General features: G+C 38.0%; 1 protein-coding gene across 6 annotated transcripts in view; it reads right to left on the bottom strand.

Annotated features, from left to right (window-relative positions):
• The window catches only part of zmiz1a (zinc finger, MIZ-type containing 1a), a 149,315-nt gene that overhangs the window by 93,103 nt on the left and 38,362 nt on the right, over positions 1-17,850 (bottom strand). For all 6 annotated transcript variants that reach the window (XM_051917624.1, XM_051917627.1, XM_051917629.1 and 3 more), the window contains one exon: positions 14,638-14,760. The gene's annotated coding sequence lies outside the window, so the exon portion shown is untranslated. The remainder of the gene's footprint in view (positions 1-14,637; positions 14,761-17,850) is intronic.

Below are 17,850 nucleotides of genomic sequence, written 5' to 3'. Positions count from 1 at the left end.
AGCCAATTGCGGATTGATAAAGTCATTAGCTGCGTCTGAAATCGCCTACTGTTGAGTAGGTACTACATTTGAATTTAAATTTAAAGTACGTTCTATATAGTACAAATGCGTGTAGTATGAATGAATTCGGACGTACTACATCTGCCTTGTTACTATCACATGACCTACCAGCGTCAGTTACATCCCTTCAACTCCATTCACAAATCCTCTTCCGTGGCCTCATGGGATAGTAAAGTGTCCATCGTATGCGCACTTCAGAATCTCACCGGAAGTAGTAAGTCATCCGGGTACTTTTCGCCTACTGTTTTTCGAATACTATGAATTCAGACATACTACTTTGTTCGCATAGGGTGAATTCAGATTGATTGGGACACTTTGGCTCGTCTAGCCTGAAAAATAAAGTTTTTTTTTTTTTTTTTTAACACTATTTGAGCATATGAAACAACATTTATGGGATAGTTCATGTCAGATTTTGTTGCTGATTTGAAATATGTTATTTAATTTCAGGATTCCCCCATTCAAATAGATAGGACTTGGATGCCCGACATAGCTGCCCGGAGGCAAATATGTCCGCAGAGGGAACAGACTTTCCTTGAAAGGGACTTTGCTAATACTTACAGGTTTAAATCCTAGAAATACTGTAGATGAGTTTCAAAGGAACAATCAAAAAGCAGAGACAATAGGAAACAAGTGCAGAACAATGTGTCAAACATATTTAAAAAGCATCACTGGCAGTAAACAGACTGACTGAGTCGAAGATTTAGCAATCCAAATTGTAAATGTGTGCACAACCATGAACAAATCAAGAGTAGAGAAAGTGGCAAGGATTAAGATTTAAACAGAAACTTAAACAGAATTTCTATTAGTATATCTATAGTCAAACAATGTGTTTCCAGCAAACCGAGCGCACTAACTCCACACGTTTCAGCTATATAGCTAAAGATTTTTAATTACTTCGCTCGGCAGCTGGAAAATGCCACAGTAGCCCAAAAGTTCACAAGGCCCCTTTCATTCAAACTCCAGTTATACAGGCAAGCGGCCAAGCCTGCCAACCACTAAGCATTCAGCTGGGCCTCCAGCACCGGGCCAAGTCGAGCAGACAGCCACAGCCATGCGCACAAGAGCAAGGGGCTTGCTGACACATCTACAGCCCTGACGCAGGGCAGAAAAATGCACAGGCTCACTCCAGCCTTTTCTTTGCGGCCGAGCTTGAACGTACCCAACAATTACCAAGCTATTTTCTCTGGAAGGGCAATTCCCTGTTTATTGGTATCCGCCTGTCAAAGGCTCTCCCTGTCAATCCTCAGCAGGAGTCTTCCCAGTGGTCAATGGGAGAAGATTGAGTGTAACTCGACGAAAAATGAGTGGGATTCCGGTTCAGGATCCACCAGTATTACACAGGAGGGAAGCGGTTTCCAAAAGGATTAAAAACAAGATGGTGACTTGAGCAGTAGCTTGTAATTTTCCAATACCGCCAGTTTAAAAAAAATACAGTAAAGCAATGGAGTGTTAAATGGAGGGAATAGATGTGCTGATGTGGCATTCAAACTAGTGTCGTCACGCTTTTTAGCCTTTTTGACAAGTAGTCCTGAATCTCCAGTACTTGGTGCCAGGATATAACTCAAATAAATATGTAAGACAACGACTTTTCTTCATGAGAAAGCATCTACAGAAACGATGTTTACTATAAAGAAACAGCATGAAATGTTTCTCAATCAACCTTAATAGAGCTTCAGTGAAATTCGGCATCTACTGCTCCCACAGAAAAATAATTTGGTGCTTTTGGAAAACAGCTTCCACCCTAGTTTCATCACCTCACTCTTTCTTTGTTAGAGCTCGGAAATGCCTGAAGTTAGGAATGAAAATACTGGCATGTCCCTGCAGCTCAGTGAGAGAGAATATTTCTGCAGCTGCGGAGTGAAGTCAGCTCATCAGAACAGAGCCAGCAGGCCAGGTTTCCTCCACAGATAACCATGTTAACCTAAAGAACATAAACACCCACCTCACGTTACACCGCAAAAGTATGTGTGCCATGAGGTTACGATGCAATCTTTAGGAAGCACCGAACAACGTTTCAATTTCTGACAATACAAAAATTGTCATGTATGAGTCTTACAAATGATATCATATGTAATTTGAGATTATTTTGGTTTGTGTGGTTTCTGACAAGAAATTTCTCAGCATTTTGCTTTCAATTCAGCTCCCACAGTTCAGATGTCTCTGATACTTCAGCACATTGCATATTTTAGTGGGACCTGTAAACAAAATTTTTATTTAAATATAAAAGCGAAACAATCTCATTATCAAAAGAATACAATATAAATATAAAATAATAGGCCTATACATATATAATATATTTACAAACCAAAAGTATTATAATTATGATATTATTATTATTATTATTATTATTATATTAAAAGTTAAATAGAAAAACATATCTAAAAATTCACAATAGGCCAACACGCACAAATCTATTTAAAAAAACAACAACAATAAAAATAAAAAATAATATTAAATATAATGGTAACACTTTACAATAAGGTTTATTAGTTAACAGTTAACTACATTAGTGCACTTGAACTGCACTTATACAGCATTTATTAATCTTTTTAATGTTAATTTCAACATTTACTAATATATTATTAAAATCTTGTTAACATTAGTTAATCCACCGTGAACTAACATGAACAAACAATGAACAACTGTATTTTCATTAACTAACATTAACAAAGATTAGTAAATACAGTAACAAATGTATTGCTCATTATTAGCTCATGTTAACTAATGAACCTTATTGTAAAGTGTTACCATAATAACCATTATTATTATTGCTATTATCATCATCAACATCATTTTGGTGCCTTAATGTGTGGAGTAGTTTTGGAGAAATACACTTTGTATAGGCATAGTAGCTAAATAAATGATTTTCCACTGAGGTTGAATTTGTTAGATGTACAGATGTTTTCTTTCCCTAATAAAAAAGTAATATATTTAAAATAAATTTTATTTCATACTAAGTATAGTTCAAATATATTAACATTTACTGACATATCACTTGAGACTTACTGATATAAAAATTATTATTAACTTTATTTGGAATACTACTTGTGCACAATGCACATTTCTCAATATTAAGCCTAAAATGTGTTTTAATGTCAATATTGATAAGGATTGTATGGACTTTGAATAATATCAGTCTTTAAAGGCAAGATATTTAAAGTGTACCTAAAGTATACTTGCAATAGTTCCACTTTAGCACAATCAAATATACTTCAGTATATCTTTAGTTGGACCTCAGCACTACTTCAGCACAATTAAAGTGCATTAAGTACAAAATTAGTTGTTCCAATTTAGCAGACTTTAAGTATACCAAAAGTACAACTGCAGGGTATTTTTATTTAGCACATAAATATGTAAATGTATTTGTAGTATACTTAACAAGAACATAATGTATTTCAAATACATTTTAGTATATTTATTTTTCACTAGGGTTAGCAGATGTACGATTCAATTTGCTTACGCCACTTACATCAGCGAGGGTCAGACTCTTCTTACAATTCAGTTTAAACCACATATTATGTTGCAGCTCCTAATAAAGTATCCATCCAATTGGCAAGTGACTATATACTCACCAAAGCCAATTTTTCTTCCATTTGGCACCAGTGTTATTTTTGGCCCCTGACTGTATCTATAAGACAGGGCTCATTTTGATCGCCATGTGACCGTCTATCATCGTGTCCACCGTTAGCATGGGGTGCTCGTAATGTATAACTACTGCAGCCCTGGAATGTGATCGTTGCCATTGGATGTGGTGGTATCATGACCTTATTGTCATTCCTCTCTGCTTTCCTATTAAGCGCACTGCTCCCAGTAATTTTCGATGAGTCAAGCTGCCTGACTGACGCACTCCAATTAGGCCTGGGCTAGCAGAGCCCTTAACTCCAGCACATGCTGTTCTTCAGGCATGCACGCAGCCAGGCCTTTTTAGCCAATGACAGCAGGGTGACGGTGATGACATCGAGATGGCCTGCTTGGAAGCCTGAGGCCTGCACTAAGGAGACAGAAATATCTTCCTTTGACAGACATGGATACATGGCACTACGCGTGCAGCTGTCTAAATGTTGCCTCTTTTTGTCTCTCGCTCGCTCTGCGCTATCTTTCTCCCTTGATCCCGCGCTCACTCTCTTGCTCTCTCTCATTCAATCAACTTAAGCACACTGACTTTTTGTCTGCGGCAGAGGCGAGGGGTCAGCGTTCGGAGGCTAACCTTTAGACACAAGCATTTGAGATGGATGAGGTTGGGGCGGCGACTGGAGCCTGAACACAACCCACAGACAACCTCAGACGTTCTCAATTAATCAGGTCACGGTGCAGGGAATAACTCACTCTCTGGTATCTGGGTCTGGACAGTACAACAATCTTCTGCAGCTCACGCAGCCATGCAGCTATTTGCCTCTCAAAACAGTTGAAACCGTGCTTATGCATGTGTGAAATATCTGAGAACGTCAACGGATAGCTTGTGACACATAACCTTTATAGCTGAATGTGTAGTAATGCTAAGCGTTACAACTTGGCTTCGAAACTCTAAGTGGTCATATCAATCTTACAAAAAAGTATCCAAGTCATGTTTCACCCCCCCCCCAAAAAATGAAGCCTATTTTAAGGGCCATAAAATGATTTTATGATAATTAGGCAAATTTCCCCTCCAAATTCCTATTAACATAATGCACTGAGGATTAAATTAGAGGCATATCATAAAACACTACAATTAAGTACAATATATTTTACTAATTAAACAATGTATTCTTTTTTCACGTTGCAGAATTTGTAGGTAAAATGTGCTTAATTGTAATGAACATAATGTCAAAGTAAAACATATTGGTCGTGAATAAATGAATCAATGAATCAATCAATCAATCATTCAATGAATCAATCAATCAATCATTCAATGAATCAATCAATCGGTTTTATAAAATAATAACAATAATACATTTATAAATTATTAAATATAAAAAATACAAAATAAAAATTACAATTTAAGACAAATATTTAAAAATATATTATAACATCTTATATATCATATAAAATGTATAAATATGGTGCCAAAAACCAGCAAGCAACCTACTACTAAAAAAAAAAAAAAAAAAAAAAAAAACTCTAACAATTGTTCTATTCTTGCCATTATTTCCATTCCAAGAGTTCTCAAACTCTTTAATTTAAGTGAAATTCCACACTGTAATCAGAAGTTTAAAAGTCAGTTAGCTAGACCCTCTGCTAATTAAACATATCAGAGGCCCCTTCCCTCTCTTTCTGTGCTTCATTTACAGGAGAGCACAGGTCTTAAACTCAGTCTGGATGTCTTTCAAGCTCTCCTCTCTGGAAAGCGTGGGGCTACAGGTCGTCTCGCTGGAGGTGGGAGCATTTTCATTCAGATCTTGAATGGACTGCTGCTTTAAAATGCTTACCACATTCCTCCTTCCTCGTAGACATTCAGAGACATCCTTACTGATACTATAAAAATTTCCCTATCACCGCAGCTCTTTAATTGCTTTGTTATGGCAGTTCTGAGGGAGCGGACGCCGCCCCACATATGCAGGTCCTTCTGAGGGCCTTGAACATAAGATGTCACCGAGACCCAACCTTGGAAGTCTGGGGTGGATGAAACCAAGAAACCTGGAACATCTGTCTTTCTTTATGAAGTCTATAAAGATCACAGTGTTGGAAGGAGAGAATGAAAATATATGATTGAAGGAGCAATATACGTACGCTGGATGTAATGTATTGAGATGACTGCTGTCAAATACAAGCAAAATGGAGGTTTATCAAATGAGAGCATCCAATCTGGTGCAAGCCGCCTGCTACGGATCACACATAAAAACTGGAAGTGCAATAAATACACTTTTTAATGTTGGTCTGGGCAGAATCATAATGACCTCAGATTTTCTATCCAACAGACTGTATCCGTAAATCAACTCCAGATAGTTCTGCCAGCGAGCAACACCAACACTGTGAACGCCCTAAATCACCAGCAAATAAATGAGAGAAATTCATATAATCAGTGCAGCTGGATGAGACCGTATGTTCTGATAACTCAAGGCTTTGTTTGAGTTCACTCTCCACCCCAATAGATCTCAAGCTCTTCCAGGGCTCCAGACCAAAACAACTACTACGAAGCCACCGGCTCCAAAAATGAATCATTTAGGAGCCAAATTACTTTTTTTTTTTCAATGTCTGAAGGAAAACAAATTGAAGGATTGTATGCACTGATTACAGTTCCAATATGCGAATCTGCTTTAGCAGTTTCTACATCATTTGCTTCAGTTTTCATATGTGACCCTGGACCACACCACAAACCAGTCATAAGTCGCACAGGTATATTTGAAGCAATAGTCAACAATACATTGTATGGGTCGAAATTATCGATTTTTCTTTTATGCCAAAAATCATTAGAATATTAAGTAAAGATCATATTCCATGATGATATTTTTCAAATTTCCTACCATAAATATATCAAAAATTTATTTTTGTGAGAGGATATGCATTGCTAAGGACTTCTTTTGGTCAACTTTAAAGGCAATTTTCTCAATATTTAGATTTTTTTGCACCCTCAGATTCCAGATTTTCAAACAGTTGTATCTCGGCCAAATATTGTCCTATCCTAACAAACTATACATCAATGGAAAGCTTATTTATTCAGCTTTGATAATGCTGTATAAATGTATAAATCTCAATTTCAAAAAATTAACCCATATGACTGGTTTTGTGGTCTAGGGTCACATATGTATATGGCTCAGAATGATTCACTAAGTGAATGAGTCTGATTCAAATCAAGTCTTTTTGATTGACTTTAGATCATCTTATATTTTATACTGTAATATTATAATTCGACAATATATAGAGTAATGTGAAGCTAATCTTTGACAATCTATATTAAAATAACACTCCTTTTATGCCTGCCAGATTCCTCTTCCGCATGTGCACAGTGATCTGCTTCAAAAACCTATATCTCAAACATCTCAATCTATGCAACACTGTGTGCAAGTGATAATATCTGGAGACGCATTCAGATAAGTAATTCGCATATCCTGTGCAGATGAATAGTACGCAGGTTTGTAATTGTGTAAGCAATGCAGTGATTTGTTTTTGTTCACTCAGACCCTGAGGGCTGGCACTCTTCACACTGCACAGCCCGGGACTGCCAGGAACTACACAATTTGTGATATTATTCAAATGAGCACATTGTTTTCCTGTTTACTGACACGAACGGGCGGGAGACAACTCAACAAGATTAAATCATTCAGAAACAATCAGTCTCTGAGTGCAAGTAGCATTTGAAATGTATTGCTCAAATTATTGAGAGTCATTAATGCATGTGTCCACTCTTGATGCACTGTATATTACACTCATTCATCATGGTTGCATGGCCTGGCAGGCTAACAGAAAACATCTTTTGTAATCATATAGCTTCCTGTCAAGGGCAGCACACACATCTGTACATTTAATGATTCGATGATGATTACTGGTGAGTAACTGACAAAGGAAAAGTTTATATCTCGCTGCTATGACAACATATGCGTAAAACAATTGCTGTTTAAAGTCCACAGTGGAACATAAAAAGTACTGATTAATAATGCACTAGTCATTCTTTTCCACGTAAATCACAATGAAACCTACAGCTTTCAAGTTCCAAAAAAAATACACAAAAACCATATCTTTCCAGTGAGCTGTTTCTGAGTCTCTAAAATCAATAGGTTACAAGACTACTGACCCGTTCAAATGTATGCTACACCGAAACAGTGTTCTTGACTATCAGTTTTGGCATAGTGTCAAACTCTGAGCCCTATCAGGATGCTAGCTGTCATTGGCATAAACGCAACACAGATGCACAATCATCTGCCTCTTCACCTCCAAAAGTGAGATGAAGAACATCCCAGCCTAAGCTTTAATTTCCCTTCCACACAAAAGACATATTTCCAGAGGAATCCCCACATCTGTCCCGCATTGCACAGTCAGTGCTCTTCATGAATGCACTTTTGGCATAGGTAGAAGGGATATTTCAGCTTGTTTCAACACCTTCCATTCAAAAAGGGTGTTGAACTTAATCTGAGCCAACAATGGGGGGAAAAAAAGTAAAGTAACTTGATGGCAAACCTCCATTAACAACAAAGTGCCAGTATATAGGCAATTCTTGGCAAAGCTGTATTATTTGACTGCGAGTGACGCTGATGTACTGTAGCAGTAGTTTAGTTTTGTACCATTTTTGTGATTAATAAATTTTTGGTAGGTGTATATTAGGCACACAGCTTTACAGCCAAACAAACTGCGGCAATAAATCAATCTTACCAACCCCAAACTTCTGAATAGTAGTTTATATATTTAAAAAGATATTGCCCCCTTAAAGGGATAGTTCAGCCAAAAATGACAATTCTGTCATCATTTACTCCCCCTCAAGTTGTTCCAAACCTGTATGAATTTCTTTCTTCTGCTGAACACAAAAGATGATATTTTGAAGAATGTTGGTAACTAGTTGATGGGCCCCATTTTTTTTTTTTCCATACTATGGAAGTCAAAAGGGGCCCATCTACTGTTTGGTTACCCATTTTCTTCAAAATATCGTCTTTTGTGTTCAGCAGAAGAAAGAAATTCATACAGGTTTGGAACAACTTGAGGGTGAGTAAATGATGACAGAACTGTCATTTTTGGGTGAACTATCCCTTTAAATAGCTTTCATGTGATTACTTTTTCTGTAGCTAACTACTTTTTTAAAATGATAGCTTTACTGTAGTTTAAATACTTAAGAGTATGAGTAGATTTTAGCTTGGAAAACTACAGTTTTAGAACACTACTACTATTAGCTGAGGCTGTGCTATTATCAACGGAGAACACAGTAATTCACAGAGGTAAAGACAACCTTCCCACAGATGGAAAAGAGAAACATAGAATTGGGAGTATTCCTCCTCTCAGATGCGTTTTCCTCCTGTAACTGCGCAGGCTAGATATCAAAGAGAAGTGAAATCCTGGGTGCTACAGGAGCTGGGATGTTGATGTTAATTCCTGTGGTGTGAGCTAATCCTGCGAGTGCTGACATCCTTTTTCTTTATCAAATGCACCATGTGGCTTGTACACATGCCCAGAGAAAACTTCACCGTCAAAGTCATGTCTTACTGTGGTGCTATCATGTGGTATGGGAGACAATGAAGACATAAATATCTTCTAACTGCAAAACATCTTCAAGTCTAGATGAAAAAGAGGTGGCTACACTTGACAGCTAAAATGTGACATTTCTGCCCCCAAATAATGGCGGTTTTTGAATAGGTTAACAAACACTCCCTCTGTCTGCCATTAGTCAGTCAAACCGACAGTTTTGCCCCCAGACTCACAATATCGGTTGAGCCAATGCAATTGTTTCAGGTTGCTCAAACAGAGCAATATATAAAACTGATAAAACAAAAATTACACAACTAATGCTTTAAATATTCTAAAATATATAAATACATATATAATGTGGACAATAATTGTTGCAAAAAGTAAATCACCAAGGAGATATTAGCCTCATTTGAGGAGCCACACAATGTAAGAGGCAATTTCACAATATTGTTGAAAAATGAGGCCATAAAACCAAGCCAGCATCACACAGAGCAGAGCATCGCATCGCTGCCTTCGCCACGACTGGGGACACTCAAATTTGGATGTCAAGATTAAAGAGAGAAGAAAAAAAAAAAAAAAGGGAGAAGAGATTTTGGAAGAATGTTTGTAACCAAGCAGATCTTGCCTGGAACAACATTCCAATCAACCAATCAGATTTGAGGGACAAGTTTAACTTTTATGTCAAGTTTAGGCTTGCAACCAGGGTTAGGTGCTTCTACATCAATGTTATTCACCTATCTTTCCCCTCTGATTTTAGGGATAAGTTATGGGTAGGATTAGGTTTAGGGGTAGGAATAGGGTTAAGACTAAATTTTCAGACAGGAATATTGTTCCAGGATCAACAAAATATGTTGATCCAGGAACATGTCTTACTTGGCAAAATCACGGTGACCGGTAGTCAATGGGGGGTGAGATCCGCTTGGTTACAAACATTCTTCCAAATATCTTCCTTTGTGTTCAGCAGAACAAAGAAATTTATACAGGTTTGAAACAACTTGAGGGGGAGTAAATGATGACAGAATTTTCATTTTTGGGTGAACTATCCCTTTAAACAAATATTATAAACAATATAAAATATTAATACTTGTTTTCATAGAATATTTATATATATATATATATAATTAAAAGGAATGAAATGAAAGAGAAAAAGTGAAAGAAAACTGTCAAGACCCCTTTCAGGAAGTATTGCCCCTCCTTTGCTTTAATGAGGTTAACTGTAAAAGCATGTGCAGGATGCAGTCTCCCTTTACACACAGCAATGGAAAGGTCACCCGTTATCACATCGAGGCCCATGTCTCGGTACAAAGCAAGTGTAAAATTACAATTACACCTTAATGAATGCCATATTTCATTACACATATGCTAATTAAGAAGTTTCATATACAACTCTGGCTGTGATAAGCATCTGCTTTAGTACCACGACAGATTGTTCAATCCTCCGAGCTACATGTTGCTTTGTTCTGAGAGAGAGTAAAAAGACAGAAGATTAAAAAGGGTAGCATTTGTGAGCCGGTCCTTGCGCTGCTGTTGGAGCGGGGCCTCTCGCTGCAGTGTCAGTGTTCCAGGTGGAGTGTGGGAGGAAAGGCTGGTGTTCTGGCTTTTGTAACGGGCACCCATCTCCACAGGCTGACGTGAGCGCGCTAATCGCTTTAGCTGATCCCGCTCGGCTGTGTGTGAGGCAGATGTTTGTTAGGCCACAGCACTGCTCAGCGTTCACACTGCACTAAGCGAGATTAACCACCACCTTTATTTATTTATTTCCCTCTTTCCCTCCTTGCCCCAGCCTGCCCCAATTCTTAATCCCTGACTAAAAAGCTAGGAGAAAAAAAAAAAAAAAACGATATATTAAATCATTGTGTAAGGCACCCTGTGATTTGTTTTCCTCCATGGATTTTCAAGAGTGGCTTTTGGGGAGAACAGCCAAACACGCAATAAGACAAATGTTTACGAAACAGCGACAAGGCCGCTCCATCATATCAACGCGCAACTCTCCGAGGTCGTGGAAATATTTTCCTCAAAAAGTAAGAAACATTTGAAGTGAGAAACCCAAGCCCTTGTCATTTGATCTCTTTCCCCTCTCTTTCTTCTCTGTTGTTCCATTATGCAGGTGCTGGAGGCCTGAGGGTACAAGGCATTCGCAGGACTGGGCTGTGCGCAGATGCAGCTACCCTGCGCATAAACACTACCAGACGTTCATCCAGCACGGGTCTGCTCTGCCGTATATTACTCACAGGCTTCCAATTTGGCCAAATCAACCCAGCATGTTTCCTATGCTCGCCGTGCTTCCATGAAAAGTCATAATCGTCCGGGATATGTAAACATCTCTCAGCTTATGGCAGAAGAAGGGAATGACCCGCTGCCGGTACAGAGGACAGTGTACAAAGGTCAAACGTTATCCAGATGTTATGTACTTTGTTCTAAGCCGCTTGAAATGTTGTTACTGTTTGGTTATTTGTCATGCTTTTTGAGACAATGGGAGTCATATTTACACACACTCATAGTGACCACATGAAAATCTCATTAACATTTTTTGCGTCAATATAAGGGGTCGAGCAGTATTTCTTTTTAAATAGTCGATGCTGATATGTAGAACAACGTACATAACCTGCAGAAATCATCAGAGCTGTGGCACAGAAAGTATTGTGTTGCAAGTTACATATAAAGAGCGGTTGTCCTTTGCCTGGGTTACATCACAGTGCCAGTCTCCCTCATTTCCCCTTTATTTCATGTTGGTTATTAACTGTCCTAACTAAGTCACAAAAAATACAAATAAATACATTTGTTTTTATTCTTTATATTTAGAATATATACATAGTTCTGTCATGAAACTCTAGATGGTGCAGGCTGATGGGTCTTAACGCAAGATGATGATAATTACAGCGTTAACTACTTGGCACAAGCTCATTGGTCCATGTCATATCTGCAGCCAATGAGCTTGTTGCTCACACATTTAAATGGCTGGTTACATTCACTATAGCAGTTTGCAGTGCGCTTCAGAGTTCCCCTAAAACCCTCCACTTTCCCCAGCTCTACCAGATCTGCTATGGGTTATTGATATATGCTATTTGTGCAGCAGCACTATGTCTTACTCGCAGCAGTGTATCGGTGTACCTATTGGCAGTAGCAAGTTCTTGTACTTGCTCTGCAGCAGCAGTAATAATCTACAACAACACGTTTAACGCATTAAAATAATTTAATAATTAATAACTGCATCAATGCAATTTACATCACACAGTAGGACTGCACGATGTATCGTTTCAGCATCGATATTGCGATGTGCGCATCTGTGATGGTCACATCGCACGAAGTGCGATGTCTAGTATAGAAAACGGTAATCTGTACGGAGCAGACGGTTAGAAACGCACACGATTCTCGGATTAATTGCAATGTTTAACCATCATAGAGCGAAAGTTCATAATTTGCACGTGTTTTAGGTCCTGTCAGTTGTGCGCACTTTCTGTGCGCACACACAGAGACATGAACAACATGAACACTAAATTCTGTTCACTTCTGCATCTATCTGTGCTTGAACAGACACATACATGCAAAGTTATGTCACAATGTCTGCCTCTGCAAATATCTTTGTAAACAATAACTCAAACAAAGAAATCAGTCTTCAACTCGAGGCGACCGGTAAAAAATGCAAAGCGCTCAGCGCTTGAGCATGAAAAAGACGCTCAACACCTCGTTACACTCCTGCCGTTTAAAAAACACGGTGGTCCCATTGAAAACAATTGGAAAAGTACACTAGCCGCTGGAAAAAATGCTTTGGTGGACACACGGCCTTAAAGTGACAGCAGACTAATATTCTTGCTGCTTTCTGCATCATGAATGTGATCAAACAACAAAATACAAAGAAGAAAACAAAGAAACTTTTTCACTTTTTGCAGCTTTAACACAGATTAATTATATTAAATTTATACACTGAAGACTATACATTGTTATTTTACATTTGATTACTAATTTTTCGCAGAAAAACAACAACAAAAAAAATGTCAATATCGTGCAGCTCTATCATACAGTATACAAGTTCTTAGAAGTCGGGAGTTTATCACACTGAGCATCTACAGTGGCGCAAGCACCTGTAACCCTTTAACTCGATTTCACTTCTCTGTTTGCGATCAGATCTTTTTAAAAAACAAAACAAAACATACGTCCTTGGACGTAACAGCCGCTAAACTCTGGGAAAGTTTTCAGTACAATTATCCAGTAAGTGACTGCATTCAAACAATAAGTTCAAAACAGCACCAACATAAAGAAAACCAGGCTGATTAGAGATGGCAGAGAGAACAGTGACTCGCGACCCGTTTTCAGTGAATTATTCATTACAGTGTCTGTTTAGCTTTAAAACACAAGCTGTCATATTCTGTCATTGTTTCTGAAGAGACTGAACAAACGGAACATCAAAACATTTCACAGCTGCCCTGATGATATACAAACTACATTTCACGGCTGGATAAAGCAAACCAGCGTCTCGCTAGTAAAGTTTTGATGGATGCTAATTGTAATTCAAGGTAAAGACAACTGCGGTGACGTACAGGAGCCATACAGTAAGCACGCATGTGTCCGTTATATTGATGCGCAAACAAACAGTGTATGTGCGCTCTCGACGCACTGATTGCACATTGTATTAATGCACACTTCAGTACATTGTTCCCACACTCATTCAGGATAATGTTTTTATCTGTCATGTGTATGTTGCTGTTTAGTAATTCTGAATGGATTCTCTATGTGGTTCTGTGCAGCACCGCAACTTGACATATCTAAAATGTAAACAAGCTCTTGTTGCACTGTACACATATACTGTACACTGTGAATTCTGAAGTTTTGGTCTGTAATGTTTTTTTTTTTTTCATGGGTGCTTTGGTGTACATAAATTTCTGAATTATATTCATACATTTGCACAAAAGGGTGCAATTAATCACGATTAAAAATTTTAATCTATTGACAGCCTTGTTTATAAATATAACAATGATAATAATTAGTATGTAGTATACATTATTTATAAATTTTATACATTATATGAATTAAAACATTATTATTAAACCATGTATTTATATCATTATATTAGTTTTTTTTTTTTTTTTTTTACTTTTTTATATATATATTTTCCCAAAAGCACAGCAGCTCTACACTCTGTCAAAGCTCCAACATAAAGCAAAAATTGTGATTAAAAATAAATTTAGGCAAAATGTTTAATAATTAATCTCATGTTTTTTCTACTTAATGCCAGAGTTAAAAGGAACACATGTCAGGCTTTGTGCCAAAGAAGAGGTACTTGAGCCTTACTGATGGGGTTGTGAGTATGAAAGATAAAAAAGGCACAGAAAACACTGCCTTTGAGTCAAAATGCAAAAAGGTACAAAATGTAAGACACTAAATTATCTGTACTGAAAGGACAAACATCTAAATTTACAGCCACTAAAAGTGAACAACAATAAACTTCATGACATTGTAAAAACAACATGTCAAATTTAAAGGCATGCCAACCTGTGTGTTCTTCAAGCTGGGAGTAACGTCAGCAGCCCCCCTCCCCCTCCCCTCCCTTCCCTTCATATAGTCCGTGGGGAAGGTCCCTCCGTGATCTCCTGTCCACACTAGGGTCCACTGCACCTGGGAAGAAATAAAAGACACGTTACACCTTCAGCTTGAAATTAGAGTATCCTCCCAGGGCCACTCACCAAACCAGAGTAATTCACTTCACACGCACACCCCTGACGATCTGACATTTCCCGCTCTACTGATGTATCCGCACAGGTCTGGTACGGCATGTTTTGTTTGTGTTGCGCTGGGGAGTTTTCAGCTAGAGTGACATCAAACGCAGCCACCCTGGGGTGTCTGGGAGTAGACTCCCGCTATAACCCGCTTCCCCTGCTCACAAACTGCGTCCTTCTGAAAGGTTATCATAGAGCCGCTTTGTCGCTCCTAATCCAAAATTCATTACGTATAGCAGTTACCACACTTTAATATGATACGTTTCATGAACGGCTGGGTGAGCTCCTTCACAGTTCGCTGGGAGGTAAGGACGAAGAGAAACAGAGGGTACAAACGAACAGCAATGCTTTATGTAATTGCGAGAGCAGAACACCATAAACATGTAGAGTGGTATGTGTCAGCACCAAATCTAATTTACCGACCTCACAAGTGATTGCACGTTGCCAGGTAAGCCAATTAAGGGGCTATTAACCTTGTATAAGTGATAGGGGTGGAGAATCTTTGGTTTCTTGGCATGAACGTCCACAATGTGACAGGGTACTGAGGCCGCTTTTTGAGTGACAGCGATGGGAAGGTCAGACGGTAATGTGTGGCATGAATGTCCAAGTGATAATGACGGGGCCCTCTCATCGTACCCGGCTCGGATAGCTGCTAACTGGATTGGATGGCCGATCACCACATCTCTCTGAGCATGATACACATATGTCCTAAGCTGCTGAGAACAGGATCAGCAAATGGCAATGTGCAGCAATGCCCGCAATGGAGCGAACACAGGAACACCGAGTCTCTGTTGTGCTGGTCAGATTGCAAAAGTAATACTGTGAAAAGCCAAGTTTCTAACTTATCCAAACAGCTGTTTCCAAACAGTCTTTTTGACCTCATATTAACAAAAATGGATCCACATCACCACTGATATGCATATCATTTGGGCATTTCTGAAGAAGCGTTTGAACTTAATCAAGATTTTGGCCTACAAAAACACACTGCAGCACTCTATAGAGTGCAACAGACAGGTTCCAGGACTAAAAACTCCAATCATTTTCTCCATAGGGAAATTGATTTTTAACTATAACTTATAAACCTTTAAAGAAAGACCTACTGTGAGCTAGAAGTTTATTAATTGATAGTATTTGCTTCTGTTGAAGCCATCAGCCCACATTAATTCAACTTAGTTTTAAAATAATCATGTTTAACAGCGGAATTTGTGGTGAAAAACTACATTACCCATGATGCTGTACAGAATATTCCACCAATCAGAGTCGAAACAAGAAAAACGCACCAAAAAATCTCTTTAGTCCCGCCCACTCTCATGAAGCACTGCTAATGATGTAATCAAGTCGGTCTCCGTATACTCTCAAAATATTTAAATATTTCAATATATAAGCATATTTTGCAATAAACTTAAAAAATATATTGTTCATATATTTATATAAGTGGGCGGGCACTGTTGCACTTTATAAGCAACCACCTACCAAACTCCCAAAAGAAACTATAGCAACCACGTAGCAACATGCTAAAAACCACTAAATAAAAAAATATAGCAACACTGTGGCAACCTCCCACAACACCCTGACAACATAGCAACAACTTTTCAACAGGTCAGTGATCAAATTCAGATAGTAATTTCAATAAACTTAAGTAATTATGTTTTGCTTGTGTAAATGAACTTGCATCATATACCGATATGAATGATCAGAGCAAGGATTACACTTTAGCATCTACTTTAGTCTTTGTGCAAGTGGAACAATTGACCATTTTACAGAAATGCAATTAGAGGCTGTGAAATGAGTACATGCTTCATTCCAGGAGAGGAAGATTGCCATTTCTGCATATTTGAATCCACTAGTAGGCAATCACGGAAATATGCAAACATTCATGAGAAAATAAATGTAGTGGAAAATTTGGTGCATATCTGCAATCAAGTTTCATGTGCAGATCTAGAAAGAAAGAACAGAGCTAAGGCAAATCGACCTGATATCGGGTATCAACTGTTTCTCAATGAGGTTTCAAAAAACCCTCAAAATATTCCTGAGCAATAGCATGCGTTTCAAAATGAGACAGATTATTGGAAGTGTCAATACCGTAACTGATACAGAGCAAACATCTGCAAATGCTTTTAAAATGTGTTGATCCTCTGTGATAACTCTTTATGGAGTGCTAGAAACAAGTCACAAACATTGTATAAAATGCTTCTCAACTGCTTGCAGGCCTGTTCTGACAAAATCACAGACAGCAATGAGGAAAAAAATAATGCTAAATGCATTTAATAAAATTCAGCTAACCATACAATTATCTGTTACTTTATAATATGGCTTATACCAAAATAATTTTTGGCCCAGTATTATATGGATTTATCAAATAAATAAATAAATATGTACGCATAATATAATATGTATTATAATATATTATATAATGTTGAAATGATTAATATTACCAGTTTTTTACCAGTCATTTAGATGATATGACATCCCTAGACTTTTTTAAACATCTGTGCATGTCCATCAACCCTGCACAATTCCACTAATTTGCTTCAACCCTTCAAAACCATGACCCTTCTCTATCCTCTAAATGCTGTGAACTGCAGCAGACGACACGCTCCTGCATGCAAGTAATTCTCTGCATCCGAAAATTCAGGCATAATTCTGAAAGAACCAGTCATTTTCACATAACACACCCTCAATTCAATTTAAACAGACTACTAAATGTTGAGTCATGACATGCAGAAAGAAAGAAAGAAAAATCAATGTAGCCAGCAGTGCAAACAGTTGATAATTACGAATGGAAGTGGGGGGTGGGAGTGCAAACATCATTTGTTAAGGTGAAACAGTACAGTTCCTCACTACAGACAAGAGTCGGGTGGCAGAACCCTGCCAAAAGCAATAATTGATCATTTACATGCAAATAGAGAAAGCAAAAAAATGGGTTCAATATAATAAAAAAATAAAAATAAAAAAAAACATTGAGCATTTTGAAGTGCCGCGTCGCACA

This window comes from Ctenopharyngodon idella, chromosome 13 (assembly GCF_019924925.1).
Source record: "Ctenopharyngodon idella isolate HZGC_01 chromosome 13, HZGC01, whole genome shotgun sequence".
In the NCBI taxonomy this organism is placed as follows: Eukaryota; Metazoa; Chordata; class Actinopteri; order Cypriniformes; family Xenocyprididae; genus Ctenopharyngodon; species Ctenopharyngodon idella.
Note: the sequence above shows the minus strand (reverse complement) of the source record. Positions and strands in the feature narration are given on the sequence as shown.